The sequence below is a fragment of the Canis lupus genome, chromosome 35 (assembly GCF_003254725.2).
Source record: "Canis lupus dingo isolate Sandy chromosome 35, ASM325472v2, whole genome shotgun sequence".
Lineage (NCBI taxonomy): Eukaryota > Metazoa > Chordata > Mammalia > Carnivora > Canidae > Canis > Canis lupus.
This window is the reverse complement of record NC_064277.1, coordinates 18,560,904-18,577,198: the sequence shown is the minus strand read 5'-3', so window position 1 is coordinate 18,577,198 and position 16,295 is coordinate 18,560,904. Positions and strand designations below refer to the sequence as shown.

Here is a 16,295-nt window from a genome sequence, read left to right as displayed (position 1 = left end):
AAAAATTAAAATAAAAGACATTGAAAGAAAAAAATGATAGTGGTCTCCCTTATCTGTGCTTTCTGCTTTCTACAGTGTTAGTTACCCCAGGTCAACCACGGTCTGTAGGCAGATGGTACTCCTTCTGACTTATTGTCAGAAGGTCAGGATACATCCCAATGCCCGATTCATCCACCTCACTTCATCTCATCTTGGAGGCACTGTTATCATCTTGCATCTTCACAAGAGGAAAAAGGGTGATATAGTACAATAAGATATTTTGAGAACAATCATGTAATTCTTTTTACAGTATATGGTTTTGATTGCAATTGTTTTCATTTATAATTGCAATTTCTATTTTATTACTGGTTATTGTAGTTAATCTCTTACTACATCTAATTTATAAATTAAACTTTATTATAGGTATGTATGTATTAGAAACAATGTAGCATATCTAGGGCATGGTACTGTCTGCAGTTTCAGGCATCCACTAGAGGTCTTGGAATGTATCCCCCATGGATAAGGCAAATTGCAGTATTATCCATAATCTCACCACTCTTCATGGTTGTAGGTTATGAATTTTCTGCATTTATCGTATTCTTTAAAAAATATTTTAACATTAGATATTATGTATGTATATAATTAAAGCAAGAAAGTATCTTTTCTAAAATTAGACAGCTTTTCAAATTCGAATGAGAGCAAAACAATTGCAACATGGTATTTTTTTCTTTCTCTGAATAAAATGCCATTAGCATTTCCTTATATTAGTCAAAATTTTTGACACATCTAATTTTTATTGATTGTATTTCCACGTATATGTCATAAACAGGATATTTTCTATGTTTTGTTATTGAAATTGACATTGAGATAAATATGTTCACATGTTTTCAAAAATGTACTTAATTTCTAAGTGCTTTCTGTAAATAGACTTCAGGGTAAATGAATACGAACATTTTTAGGACTTTGGAAACGTTGCCAAACTGCTTTCCTATAGAATTGGGTCAATTTATATCCCTCCAGCAACATGAGAGCCTCACTTCCTGGTTTCACCTCTACCTCATGAATGTTGAACAGTATTATTGAAAAAGTTTTGCAAAAATGAAAAGTGGTATTTTTGCTATATTAATTTGCATCTCTTTATTACTGTGTTTGAATGCTTTCTCCTTTTGTGAATTGTTTGTTCACACTCTGTGCCCATTTGGCTGTAGGGACCCTCATAGTTTCCAATCCATTTAAATGTACTTTCTCTATAGAGAAGATAAACACTTGGTCATACCACTGTGAATATTTTACTACTTTATTTAAAAATTTTTTATACATCTGCTTTAAAATTTTACAGTTGTATTTATTCCCTTCTTACAGATCTCTTTTCTCTCAAAGTTATCCCTTAGGAGAAAGTCCTGGGATTATTACTCCTTTTTCTTTTGAAAATGTTGCTACCCAAAGGGGTTCTATACTGTACCAAGAAAAGCCGATTATTTCGTGTGTGTGTGTGTGTGTTTGTGTGTGTGTGATTCCAGTTAAGAGAACAAAAGGAAGAAAAGATCATGAATACCAATCTCAAACATAATGAAAATGATTCATAAGTTTGTTTTTCCTTAAAAAATCCAAATGCCCATAAAACTTCATTGTGTGGTTTCAAGGCTTGAAGAGAATCGGAAAGAGTTGCTGACAATAAAATGGAATGTTAAAACCAGCAGGCTTCTTGACAGATGGGAGAAACTATGAGTTAGTTATATGAGGAGCTGTTTGAGACAACAAGGGACAGTATAGTGAGTGGCACATCTACCCAGACTTAGCTGCTCTCAAACACTTTTCCTATTTGCGTTGGCCTGAGCCTGCCTGTGACAGATCTAAGTGAATCTGTGAATAGCCAAAGAGAGACGAATGATTTCCCAACAGAAGGAAACCTCTAAGAATGTGATTCTTCCTTACACTAATAGGGAAACAGTCTGAAAAGTCTTTCTCAGCTTATGGTCCCAATTAGTCTATCTCAATACTCTTTAAAGCAAATTCTGTAACCTGCCCTGCACCCCCACCCCCACCCCAACAAACATAGTTGGCCACATTCACAAATTTCACTGAGCAAGGCATTTTTTCATCTGAGAACAATCTTTATTTTAAAATTTTCTTTCCAGACATTAATTCTAGAGAAAGAGAAATCAAACCAGAAATTCTGTACTTCTCTCTGCATATAAGAAAGTTATGAAGCCATGGGTTCTGCATATAAATGTGCTGAGCAAAGAATTATAGAGACACCACACCTGGCTGCAAGGAATGTACGATGCAGGAGCCTGTGCCGAGTGCATGGTGTAAGGGACATGGAAGAGATAAAGTCAGATAAAAATATTAAAGATATTAAGTCAATATAGGAATGGACCAAGAACACCACACATGACATAAAAATCAGAGGAGATGTACGTTGATTCACCTATTATATGTAATAGTAAGTGTAATATGGGTCATTTGTGATGAGCATCAGATCCTAGGGGACCTTCTGTGAGGTACCCCTTCGTGATAAAAATTCTCTCAGTAAGGTGAAATAGAAGGGAAATCCTGCAACTTTACAAGGAGGAGCTATGTAAAAGCTACAGCTAACACCATACTTATGACAGTGTGTGTAGGTTATCTTACAAAATCTCCAGAAAAGCTGTTAGAACCAATAATCCTAGGGATGGCAGGAGAAGGTCCATTTGGTCACTGTATACCATGCTAAAGACTTTGGCATTAATTTCTAAGTGATGGGAGCCTTGGAATACCTTTGGACCGAGGAGTAATTGGTCTGATTCTTATTTGAGGACACTCTTTCTGGCAGATGAGTGAAGACTGGTTTCAAGAGTTTGGTACAATGAGCAATGGGGCCAACTAAGAGGATTTTTTCAGTGGTTCCTGTGTGAAATGATGTGGGACTAAATGAGAACGGGGGTGGATGGAGAGCAGAGAGGATCTCCTGTAGAAGGCGGAGGTATCAGAGTACAATGAATATGGGAGCAAGGGAAAAAGAGGAGTCAAAGATAATGTTCAAGGTGCCTGGCATCATTTGAAAACAAATGTGCATCAGTGATCCTGAGTTGTTCAAAGCACCAAGAAGGAAGTGTGCACCTGAGATGGAGGTGAGAAAAGAAAAATAATAAAAACCCAAAGTGCATTTTTCTAAATGAGCCAAAATACACTGGATGTTGTGATTCAAACATGCAGGCTGGGATTATAATTTATTAGTTTGGACCAGGTGATTTTTTTGGTGTGATTTTGAGCTTTGACCGCATCTTTGGGTGGGAGTTTTGTACATTACCTACACCATCACGAAAGCTAATTTTAGGTCCGAAAGATCCCTTCTGCAAAGATCTGCCAACACATGGCAATGAAGGTTTCCTTCGGTAGTTTCTAAATATGAGCATCTATAATGACATAGAGTCTGAACATAATAGGTTCACATTCTGACTTTTCATCCTTCATGTGTTCAGTTCTTGGATGTCAAATGTGAAATATTAGCAGTTGAAGAAGAGACTTTTGAGTGAAAAATGCCTTTGCTTCCAGGAAGGCTTGCTGCTTTTTCCTTTTCATTCCTCTTCACGTGGGAGTAGATATTAGCCTTTTTAGTTCTTCGGCTATTATTCTGGGGCGGGCAGCGGGGAGGGGATGGGGAGGTGGGAATACAGATAGAAGCCAAGAGTATATTTTAAAAATCGAAGAGCATCAAGACATCACAGCCTGAGTTGGCCATCAAGATTTACAATTACATTTCCATCACAAAGAGCCTGGCCCATCATATTTGGCCATGACCATTTATGTTTTGATTTCTATTTCTTTGGCGGGACAACACCCCAATTAGACAGATGAGCGTTTCGTTCTGATTTTGGAGCATATCCTTGCTGGCCTATGTTACTCCAGGGCTCTGGGGTCTTCCACTGTTCCACGGTGCCTGCTCCATGAGTTCTTAGCATAGAAGAAGCCATGCAGGTTGATACACCCATGATAATTTAACCTGCACTATGGCCTAATTACCTGGATAAGAGACTAGAATTTTCCCTGAAGTTTCTAAGTTCTTTACTTCCAAGTGCTTTTCACTTGTGTTATGTAAATCAAGTGGAGGTGAAGGGGTGGGGGTGGAAGGGAAAGAGTCTGGAATTTATTTTTCCCTCCTTACATCCAGTAAGTGGGTCAGAATGTCTACTTTAGCCTCCTGGTAGCCAACAGGGTTCTTTAAAATCTCACAGGAAAATCCTAACTAGAGAATCATTATTATAAAAGGGGTGTTATTGCTGCAGATTCTGGCTTGTGTGGAAAAAGAACCATTTTCATTCAGAATTCAGATCTTAACACAATAAATAGCTCACCCGTTCACAATTGTGTATTATGTCACACGTAGGTTCACTGTATATCTTCAGAGAAAGAAATATAAAAGGAGAAACCAGTGGACTTGTACTCCTTGTAAGAAATGGAACCCTCGGTTAGCAGGGCTTCCCTGGCGTTTCAAACCATTCTAAGAAGAAAAAAAAAATTAAAAGTGACTCCGTGGACAGATTTTCCTTTCTTCAGGGTAAGAGCTGCATTTCATTACTTTAAAAATGCTCGTTCATTTAAACAACACTAAATGCTTCCTGGTCTGGATATATAAAATTATTGGATGGCCACTGCTGGCCATTCATCTGAGACCCTGATGTGCCACAGTCGATTTTTGAGAACCGCTCTGCCACTTAATGTGACAAACATCCAGCCTTGCAGTTTAAGAGATCTTTGAGAAAGGCCATCCCCACATGAAATGAATTTAACAGCAGCAATTTGTCATTTTGCCCTTCCTTTGCTGGGGAAAAAAAATGCTGGTGATTTCTTTTGACTTAAACTGGGCATTCAAAAAGCTGTTTTTATTAATGAATCATATTAAGCCACTAGTGAAAGGCTCCCTGACTCTGTTTAAATAACAGGCTATGATTCTTCTCCCCTCGAGCTCCCCCCTCCCACCCCCATTTGGCTCCGCTGCTATTAATTGAGGAGTTTCTTTGTTTCTTTCCTAATGAAGCTAACAGAACACATCTGTCAGGTGCTCGTATTCTTTGCCTGTCTATAGTATGTAATAGACCAGCTGGAGGCTATAATGCTACACAATACCCCTGGCCCTTACAGCAACTATTTATTCCTGGGCTTTTCCTCCGAAAGGGATTTGAAAAAAAAAAAAAAAAAGTCTGAAATTTGGGCCTAATTGCTATTTACCCAGCGATAGACACCTGTTCTAGCTGAGACATTGGCTCATGAATCCTACACCTGAGACCTTAGGGAGAGTAGAGGGGAGATTTCAAGCAGCTGCCAGTCCATTTAGATAAAGAGAGCTGTAGCTTGCAGGGTTTGTGTGTTTATATGTATAGGCATATATTTTTAAATACTGTATGTTTAGTATGCACACCCATAACCAGAGGGTATATATTAAAAGCCATGTACTATTATTTCACGGTCAATTGCTTATCTGAAGGCTGGACGCACACTGCCGTGCAGCTACAACTGTGACCGCTTTAAAAATAGTGCGCTGGGGCTGAATTCAATACCAAGAGCGGGCGCCTGTCCTTCAAAAGGTCCATTCCAGGCCTCGGGAGGGAAATAATTTCTCAGGATGAATCAAGAGAGAAATTTAATCAAACGTAACTTTTCTTGGAGGGATGCAACTTTGCTTTTTGTCATTCCCCTCGCCCAGTACTGTGGACTTTCTTCCTTAAGACCTATTGAAATGGTTCAATCTTCTGGTTGTTTACTTTTTGATGTCAATGAAACTATTTATCTTTCCTTCCTTGGTATGCCTTCCTAATGCCTCTTTTACCCAGTAGCGGCTACAGAGAAAGAGCTCATGGTCATAGTGACGATAATTTACTTCTTGGGAAAAATAAGAAAAGCAAAAAGCAATTAGTCATGGAGACTATGTCACATAAGTTAGTACAGCACGTAATGTTAAGTTTAGTAGTTAGAAATTCAAGTTTATTAAAATGCTATCAGATCACAAAAAGTACTGCTTTGCATTTTGTAAAAAAAAAAAAAAAAAAAAGGAGGGACGCCTGCGTGGCTCACTGGTTGGTCTGCCTTTGGCTCATGGCCTGATCCCCATGTTCTGGGATCGAGTCCCACATCAGGCTCTCCACAGGGAGACTGCTTCTCCTCTGCCTTTGACTCTGCCTCTCTCTGTGTCTCTCATGAATAAATAAAATCTTAAAAAGAATGGAAATTACAGTAATAGTATGGGTACACACATGTATATGTGTGATATACATGAATGTGTATGTATATGTGTGTATATATCCATATCCATATATATATATATATCTCTGACATCATGCACTCCAATCTCACTGCCCCCCCCCTTTTTGCTGGAGGTACATTTATGTGGAGAGAGAAGACTGGGGATACAGAGATTTAGCACAAGCTCATTGGCAACAGAACAGAAATAAAACGTTATTGCCTTGCTATTTTATCTGGCCTCTACTCAGAGGACATTCCTGCTGCAGAGGGCTGGCCAGGTAGGGCAGGTGGAGGGAAGTTTAGATGGGGAGGAAGGGGAAAGCAGAAGGAGGTTGATTTTTTCCCCCCTTTTCTTGCCTTTTGTGTCTTTTTTCCATTTGGTCTGACTTCTGAGCTTTTCGACGTATGCCCCATTGGTATTGCTGGAATAACCTCCCATTGATGTACTGTTTTGAGAAATTTGGCCTCACCGAGCTAATCAAATAATGCTGCCAAACAACACCTAATTTGTTACCAAACTAGAAAATTATTTTATTATTTCTCCCAAAGGATATGTGAGCTATATTAGATCCTGGTGTGAGAATTCATGAAATGAAATTAAAAGGGTGAAAGGAGATTTCAATCCAAAGCAGAAATACGAATCCTAAATGCAATAAAAATCATCTGAGAGATAGCACCTGCATGCGCGCATGCGCACATTGCACACACACACACACACACACACACACACACACACACACCCCCATGCTTGTTAAGAAATTCCCCTCGGTCTCATCTGCAGTCAGAGATGACCGAAGAGTCAGAGCCTTAGGAGGTGGCTGGGACGACAGGGGAGATGGACAGTACTCACATACAAATGAGAGCTTTGCCTCGGGGCTCACACGGTTGGGTAGAGAGCTGATGCAGAGACGGAAATTCATTTCCCAAGAGAAGGAGAGGAGCGTGCAGGGAACGCAGGGTCACACCAGAACAGGTGATAATGAAATTAGAGTTAATGAAGGCTGGAAGAAACCAAGGCCAGATGGGTTGGAGGAACTGTTATCCGAGATCCACACTGAAACCAGACATGGTATCTCGGTGCAGGAGAACTCAATTGTTGGAGGCACACGTTGGGAGAGTTTGGGGAAGTGTAAGAATCACCCCCTCCCCACTGCACCCCTGTCTCAGAGAGAGGTTGTCTCTGTGCTTCCACGTGACAAGATGTTGAAAGTGGATGATTCTAGGAGGCAGATTACTTGCCTTGCCCAGGGCAAGATGGGCAATGTGTCTGAGCCTCAATTTCCTTTTTGGTAAAATGGGTATAACTATATCTAGCTTCCCCTTCTTGGAAAGATTGCATGAGGTAGTTTTTGCCGAAAATACAGATACACAGACTTGGTATCAAATATACGATAACGCTATCATATTTCTTTGCAAGTAATTTGTTTATTCTTGTCAAAATGCCAGTAAAGGCCATGCCAGCTAATCCATGCAGTTCTCTTCTTTCTAGAACCCCCAGAGTGAGCATACTACATCAGAAAAGATTAGTGAACCCCACATACATTTTGCTGTTCTTAGTAGGTTTTTGCATCTGCGGTGTATTATGAGAGATGAAGATTTTGTCAGAAGGAGCCAAGAAACTAAGTGATGCAGAGATAATACACAGGACAATTGTTTAAATAAGAGTTAATGTCATTGCAGGGATCAGTGTCGGTCCTGTAATAAAATGGATTTGGGGCTTGACAGAGGTATAGATTGAACCAGATAGATATAGATTGAGCTTTTCCTCAATACCACTTTATTTTCATAATACCACTTTATTAATTGCACATGAAGAATTTTGTGCTTATTTTATGGGCAAGCTCCCTTTCTGTGGCCCTGATTCATTTGCCTTAGAGCACAGTCCTGGACCTTTGGTAGCAGGGGATAGTGTTGCATATTATAGTATGTGATAAGTACTTGCGGCTGCTCAAAATCTGGATACTCAGGACACCTGGGTGGTTCAGTGGTTGAGCGTCTGCCTTTGGCTCAGGGTATGATCCAAGGGTCCTAGGATCAAGTCCTACATCGGGCTCCCCGCAGGGAGCCTGCTTCTGCCTCTCTCTTTGTCTCTGCCTCTCTCTGTGTCTCTCCTGAATAAATAAATAAAATCGTAAAAAAAAAAAAAAATTCTGGATACTCTTACTTTCAACACTTCCCATACTGAATCCTATCTTCCCAAGTAGGTGCCAGACACCTCATCACCATCCTACCTGGAATCCAGGGTTCAGGCACATGCCTGGGCTTCGCCAATCAGATGTGTACATGTGAGATTTGGATGCCACTGAAGCATCACTGGAGACCAGTCTCATGGCAAGCATGGTGGCAGAGGTCTTCAGTTTTCTGGCCCTGGTGCTGGCAGTTTCTGACATCCAGGTCTGAATATCATATTACCAGATGGCATTCAGAGAGTATTTTGATAGCAAACAACTTGGTCTAGATCTCTGACCCTTCCAAAGATTCTGAGAGCTACCAAACACCTTTTAAGAAAGTTTTTTTTCCACTGACTAGAATGGATTCTTGTTGTTTGCTATTAAGACTCTTGACCATTGCACATGTGTTACATATTTTCATTAAGCATAATGCAAAATTTTCAGTTTAGTAGTATGGTGGAGACAGGAGTTCCCCCTCCCCCCAAGCATTCATTTACCCTTCTCTTGGTAATCCCTGATACTTTGTGGGGAAGATGGTGTGATCCATGATTCTGTAGCTTAGTCTTCTGACTAGGGCCAAATTAACTCTACCCTGATTCTAGGGACAGGTCACGTGGCTCAAGATGATGCTAATCGATGTAATTCTATTGTTAGTCATAGTTATTGAGCGAATATTTGGAGATATAGGAGGAAGCCTTCCAGATGTTTCTATGAAAAATCTCAGAGAGTTTCCAGAAAGAACTCTTTCTCTCTCTGCATATCAAGAGAGATGTATCAACCACAAGTAGGAAGCCAGCTCCAAAATAAATAGAATGGAAGACATGGCAGGGAGCCATAAAGAAGCCATGTACTTGGTGACATCATTGGGCCACCAAATCTACCCAACGCAATCTTTCAGCCTAGAAATGGACTTTCTAGTTATGGGAATCAATTAATGCTTCTTTTGTTTACCACTTTGCTTTGATTTTTTGTTACTTGCAGCGGAATGCACCCTAACTTACCAAATAACTTAAAAACAAAAAAGGCAACAAGATGCTACTAATTGTATGACTCACCAATATGTTATAAACTATTAAGGGAGAAAGATCTGCCAATTTAACTCATATGATGTTTTTGTTACTTAGAATTTTTGTTCTCTATTCAGGGCAAAAGCTGTTTTATACGTATTTAGACTTTTATGTTTGTCATTTCTTACTTCTGTGTATATATACTTCAAAAGGAAAATAATAGTGAAACAAATTTGTCAAATGTTCTAAAACTTCTCTACATTCTATTTGCCTCCCCTCCAGATCGGTTTGTCTGCCTTTGCCTGGCCCTGTGCCCTGTGGGGCTAATCTCCTGAGCTTAGTGCCAATTGGATGCTGGTTGGTTCAGCCAGTAAAGGCACCACTAGGAAACAGGAGGGCATGAAAAAGGCAAGCTGGACATGTCTTCAAGCTGTGCCTCAGTGTGTCCGGTTGTGGCTATTCCCTCTGGGGCTATAGCTTCTCCAGTTCTTACCAAGCTCCTATTAAGATTTGCTCCCCATATTTCTTCAATCCTAGGAGTACTAATGGCTTCTGGATGGGATCACACTTTTGTAAGGAGTCCTTTAGGAGACATCTGTCTGTCTCAGTTAGTAGGGATTGTGACTCTTGATCTCGGGGTTCAGAGTTCAAGCCCTAAGTTGGGTGTAGTGATTACTTTAAAAAATCTAAAAAAAAAAAAAAAAAAAAAAAGAAATCCTTCCATTAAAGTCTTTTTATTTGCCTCACGATGGTAAGTTCTGATTAGCTACTGTCCTCTGACTGGTCCAGAATCTACCTCTTCTAGATAATTTTTCTATCAAAATCTCTGTCCATTCTCCTGCTCATCTCCACACCACTGTCACATGTGTCCCCTAACCACCCAGTACATTCAACTGTCCTCAAGATAAAACTCCATTCTTTGAAGACCTTATATAATCTCACCTCCAGATCTAATATTTTTTCTTCGAAAACACAATTTTTAAAAAACTTGAGCTCCTGGCATGCACCAGCTACTCTTCTAGGAACTGTGGATGCAAACATAAGATAGATAGTCTCTGCATTTAGGAGACAGACAGGTAAACAAATAATTATACCAGAGGATGAATGCTACACATACAACCTATGTTTTGTTAGAGCACCACAGTTTAGGGACAAAAATTGGGTCACATTAACAGTCACAAGCATCATTATTATTTTTTTACCTGATTTGAGGAAGGTAACATAGGCCCTTGAGCTACCGTGCCCCACCTTAAATCCCTGTTCTCTCACTTACTCCCTGTGTGACTTCAGGCATACTCCCTAAACTCTCTGTATCTGTTTCTTCATTTATAAAATGAGGATAATAGTAATGACCATCTCCTAAAATAGTTATGAGAATTAAATAAATTTTAAAATATTTGTAAAGTACTTAGAACAGAGCCTGGAATGTAGTAATGGCTCAGTTAAAAGCTATTTTAGAGGGAGTTGTGTTAATGAGGCTCTTCCTCACAGCAAGGCTTTAAGTTCTCTTAAAAGCCCTCCCCACCTCCATCCTGCGCACAACCTATATCTTGTACTTCTCTAGGAGCACCTTGCCTTTGCTGTTCTTAGGCTCCGGCTTTCCTCAGGCCACCTTAGGAGAAGGGAACTTACTATACAAATGCATTAAATTCTGGTACTGGTTTTGGGAAGCAGTCTGGTGATTTCAGGAGGGTGAGGCAGCTGCTTTCCTTCTCATTCTCTCGTGGCCCCTGGGATCTCTACTTTGTGGCATTCGTGCTTTTCTCTACATGCCTCTGTATTTCTTATTCTCTGGCCACACTACCCTATACCTTCTTTTTTATTTTTTCCCCCAGGTTGGAGTTCGACACAGGGCTTGAACCCTGAGATAAAGGCCTGATCTGAGACCAAGAATTGGACACTCAACTAACAGAGCCATCTAGGTGCCTCAACTCAACTGATTGGCTCAGAGATTAACCTCACCCAATCAGATAGACTTAATGTGCTGAGTCTCCTTATATAGACCAATAGCCAGCTCACAATGATCCCCTCAGAGTGAGATACTCAACTTGGTCCAGCCAGGAGCTTCCTTTGTGCAAGGACTTATTTCACCCTGCTTTGTTGACTTGGGGAGCTTGGCTGGATCCCACATAGGATGTGGGATGTGGCAAGTGCCATGAGTCAGCACACTCTTACTAGCAAGGCACAAGCTTCACTCCTAGGAGACCAACATCTCACACTATGGGGCAGGGTCCAGACCCCGGTTCTCCTATCCTTCCAGGACACCTGGAAAGGAAGGTCTTCTCTTATAACATGAGACCCCAGCTGCCCTTCTGGAGACTCTCTGTCCAGTGTCCAACTTCTACCCCCTTCCTGGTGCTCTTGCTGAAACTCTGAAAGACTTCCCACTACTCCACCCTCCCTTGATCTATGCCAGGTTTAAAACGGCCGGCAATCTCCGTCTTTAACCAACAGAGATGTCCCTCTGCTTCTTGCTGCCTGTGCTTTTGAAGGATTTTTTCACAGCATGACTATGATGCTTTTAGTACATGATTTTTCCTTTGTACTGATTTTTTCTTACACTTAAAAAATCATACAAAATTATTTGGGACACCCATGAAAAGTATAGACACCTGCTCTCACCCATAATTTCTACATTGAGCTTTTCATAAAAAATACTTAGGGATTTGGACTTTTAACACACATCCCCAAAGTCTTATTTCATGAGATAATTATTTTATAATTATCTCTTTCCAGAACTCACAGACATTTCAGGTGTGTTTGAGGTGGGAGTGAGTAAGGAGGGCTGAGTTAGAGAATTTGGGGCCATCCTTATTTTACTGGCCAGGGCCACTCAGAGGGCTGTCCAGATACCAGCAGACTATGAGTGGACCGGGCAAGACATGTAAGGTGCTAAAGAACCTAAAAAAAGGATGAACGGGTAGGCATTGTCCCCACTTCCAGTAACCTTACAGTCAATAAGTGAAAATAAATTGTAATAGAGAAGAAGGGGGTGCTCTGAAATTAGGTATCAGAAGCTCATGGAAGACTTCCCCAGAAAGACCACATCTAAGACTGAGTATGAAGAATGAGCATGCTACCTGGCTATGGGTGCCCAGGCAGGGTGAATGCCTGCTGGTAGAGACATACAGTGAGGTTCACCCCAGAGTGTAAGGACAACAGGTGTAAGACAAGCTGGAGAGGCAAGAGAGTCCAAGTGACACCATGTCTTGCCAGCTGTATGACAACTCTTTTTTGTTTTTAAAGATTTTATTTATTTATTTGAGAGAGAGAGAGAGAAAGAGTGAGCACAAGCAGAGGGAGAGGCAAAAGGAGAAGCAGACTCCCCACTGAGCAGGGAGCCTGACGTGGGGCTCGATCCCAGGACCCTGAGATCATGACCTGAGCTGAAGGCAGAAACTTAGCCAACTAAGCCACCCAGGTGACCCTGTATATGAGTTCTTTATGAGAACATTTTGGAGGGTCTGCAGAAGACAGTGGTTAGGACAGACCACTCATACCCAAACCCTGCTAATCAGAACTGCACTGAACAGACTTCTGGGCATGGCTGGGAAATTGGGATTTAAAAAAACAGCAGTAGGAAAACACCAAAAAACAAAAACCCACCCCAAAAACATTGCAACAGGTAACTTTGATAAAGTTTAGGAATGTAGTCATTTGAGAAATCAATATCGAAGATTCAAACAACAAATTCTGCTTTATGGCTATGTATACATAGTAGAAAATAGTGTATCATAACAGAATTTGTAGATCCAGTTAAATAAGAAAATTCAAAGCATACTTACTGAGTTTAGGAGTGACTGTACTAGTCATGCAGGCATACTGCTGGGGGCATTATGAAACATTTTGGTTTTCTTCTTTAAACTTGCAAACTCAAAAAAAATGGGATTTTTGGTTTGCTTATTTGTGATCAACTAGATTTTTTTTTAACTCAGTAGAAGTAATCTCTTGGACCTAATTATTTGTCAATTTTTACATCAAATTTCATTCAACAAACGCAATTTACAATCCTCTCCTAGTTTGTGGTCCTCTTACTCTCATCTTCATTGGCTTTACCATTTTAATGGTTAAACTCAATCCATTGGATACCTTTTGGACACAAATTCATGCTCTATTTGTATGAGAGTCGTGGTTTTAACTTATTTATAATTACACATTGACAAGGAATTCGCCTTTTAAACTCTATCAAGTGGCTCAGGAGTAAAGTATATTGGCTTAGTAGACATGCAACTCCCAATTGTAAGAATGTAGGAGGATCCTTGCCTCTGACCTGTCCTCCCAACCAATGTTACTCTCTCAGGGAAAAGTAATGTCGATTGAACTTTTTTGGCCTAAATGTTGAAGCTTCAGGTTTTTTTTCTGACCCGAACACTATTAATTTTCTATACATCACCATTTTTCTGACCCATCTGTGGAGTTTGTGGCGATAGTGATGACTAGCTGAAAGAGCATGCTATAACATTTACATAATAATAACTTACCTAATGGAGCTTGACAATCAGTGCAAATAAAAAGTGGGCAGGAAAGGGGAACCTAGCAGGCTGGGGACTGTAGGGAGTTGGCATGTCTGGCTGGACCGTTAGGAGCAAAGAGAAACTGATGTGGCTATTGATAGGGTAGTGAAGCCAGCTTGCAGTGTGAGGGGTTAAATTAGGCTTACGTCATAAACTGTTGGAGGGGAAAAAAAGGTTAAATGCTTTTGGTTTAAACATCAAAGAGAGGATGTCACTACCAATGACTTTCCTTTTCAAAGAGAATTGAAGATGAAATTTATATTATCAGATAAATACATTTTCAAAAATGTGTGATGGGCAATTGATGGGATGAGCACTGGGTGTTATACTATATGTTGGCAAATTGAATTTAAATTTTAAAAAATGTAAAAAAAATAAAAATTTTTAAAAAAATGTGTGACTATGTCCTATGTTCCTATAGTGTAAACTGTGGTGGTTTTAAACAAACAGGAATATGTAAATAATTGCAGGAAGACATGAAAGAGTATTGTGTTAGAATTCTGTGGACAAACTCACACCCCATCAGCCACTCAGACAAAATTAGCACATTCCTAGAGCAACAGACTGTAGCAATACATTATTAAGAAGGCAGAGGGGCTAAGCAGTTTCATGTTACTGCAGTCTGATATTGTTTACCTTGAGAACATTCTTGATGAAGAAGAAAAAACACTGAGGCTCAGTAAACATTAGAAGGCTGTACGGATCACATCTTCTGTGTCTAATATTTTCATTTTTGTTTGGTCTGGTAAGGGACCTAAGGAACGGAGTGTCGTGCCTCAGTGATGAAGCAGGGCAGCTGACAGAAGATATTAAAAAATTGGTTGTAAATAATACTGGGTCATATCCCTTGTTTGCAAATTGAGACTTTGACTTTTTCTTGCCTGGATTCTCATTCTTCTTCTTCAGTCATTTCAGATTCACACTTTTACATTTGATTTACATTGCAAGTGTTCTATTTTCCTACACTGCAATCCAATCTGTATTTTTATTTCTTACTAAAAAGAAAGTGTTTGTTTTTCTAGCAATGCCTGTATTAGATAAGAAGCTGTCACTGTGTATCACTGTATACGGAAGGCTTAGCCATACTCCATGGGCAGGGGTGAGGAGGGATAAACCAAGCAACTAAAGAAATCATCTAGCATAGCTTTGGTAGGAAGAGCCCTTATTACTTTCAGGTTCTCCTAAAGCAAGAGTCTAAGAAAGGGAATGTTAGTTCTACTATTGGGCAGCACTTTCAAGGGACCACAGTTGGCATTTTTTTTTTTTTAATGCCAGAGAAAGCAAAGTCCAGTAAAAGCAGTCAAGAGAGTCCCTTGAGATGATGGTACTAGAAAATGATTTCTGAGAGCTGGGGAGAATTTAAATGAGACTGCCATGGACACCTATAGATAGCATCAAACAACTTCCATTTGACTGCCTTGGTGGGGAATGACGGCCCCTGGATGTGATCAAAGCCCCCTCACCCCCATCCTGAGTTCTCTGGGGTTCCCCCTTGAGTGGAACCATCATAGCTCATTTAGATGCTGCGCAGTATTTGGCAGGGCTCTGGAGCTGCTTTTCCTCCCGGTGCTTAACCTCCTTTCCCCTAGATACAAATGTCAATATTGGATTTAGTCTGGTTGAATGAATGTGTCAGAGGGGAGATTAGTGACTGGCAGCCACAAAAGGGTTTTTCAATTGGCAAAAGTAAATTTCTCACAAATGAATCAAAACAGTTTGAGGTGGAAAAGAAGCAAGGGGGAAAAAAAGCCTTGCCAAGTTGAGTCATGATGCCTCATTTAATGGATTTGAAGACTTCAGGATAGGCATTTTATCTAGAAGCTACCGGATTCACCCAGCAGGAAGCAGGGGGTAAGGGAAAGAGAACATATACTTTAATATCCTCAACAAAGCTTTTTCTGTGAAAAGTCTCAGTATATTATCTCTCTTTTATAGTGTAAAACCATCTACAGCCTACCTTCAGATGATCAGAGTGCCTAGTTTATTATAACAATCCTTAGACCATTTAGTGTAATAAATTAAATGATGGAAGTTTTTATTTTTATGGATGGTTACATTCATGCCTTTAGAAATTGGTGTGCTTTGTTTATTTGTTGCCTTCAAATGCTTTTTTAACAGTCATGCGTCTCTGCTTTGACTGGTTGAGGATAAATGTAGGTGGTTCCCACTATAGAATCATCTTTCCTGTACAATACACACTTCCGACATAATTACTAAGGCCTTTCTTTGTGTCTGTGGTCACATTAATGTTTCTAGTCATTTTTAAACTCACGGGCATGTCTAGTTCAAGGAGTCTGTGTTCTAGAGTGGACGGAAAAAGAAAAGACAACCTGATTTATTACTTAAAAGCAGTTCAGAATGATCATTTTCAGGTTTAGCCAAACATGTTAACAGTTATAAAC

General features: G+C 40.0%; 1 long non-coding RNA gene across 1 annotated transcript in view; it reads left to right on the top strand.

The window, feature by feature from the left end:
* Window positions 1–16,295, top strand: part of LOC125754400 (uncharacterized) — a 36,373-nt gene that overhangs the window by 7,788 nt on the left and 12,290 nt on the right. The window contains exon 2 of the long non-coding RNA XR_007408465.1: window positions 4,349–4,519. This is a non-coding gene — a long non-coding RNA (uncharacterized LOC125754400). The remainder of the gene's footprint in view (window positions 1–4,348; window positions 4,520–16,295) is intronic.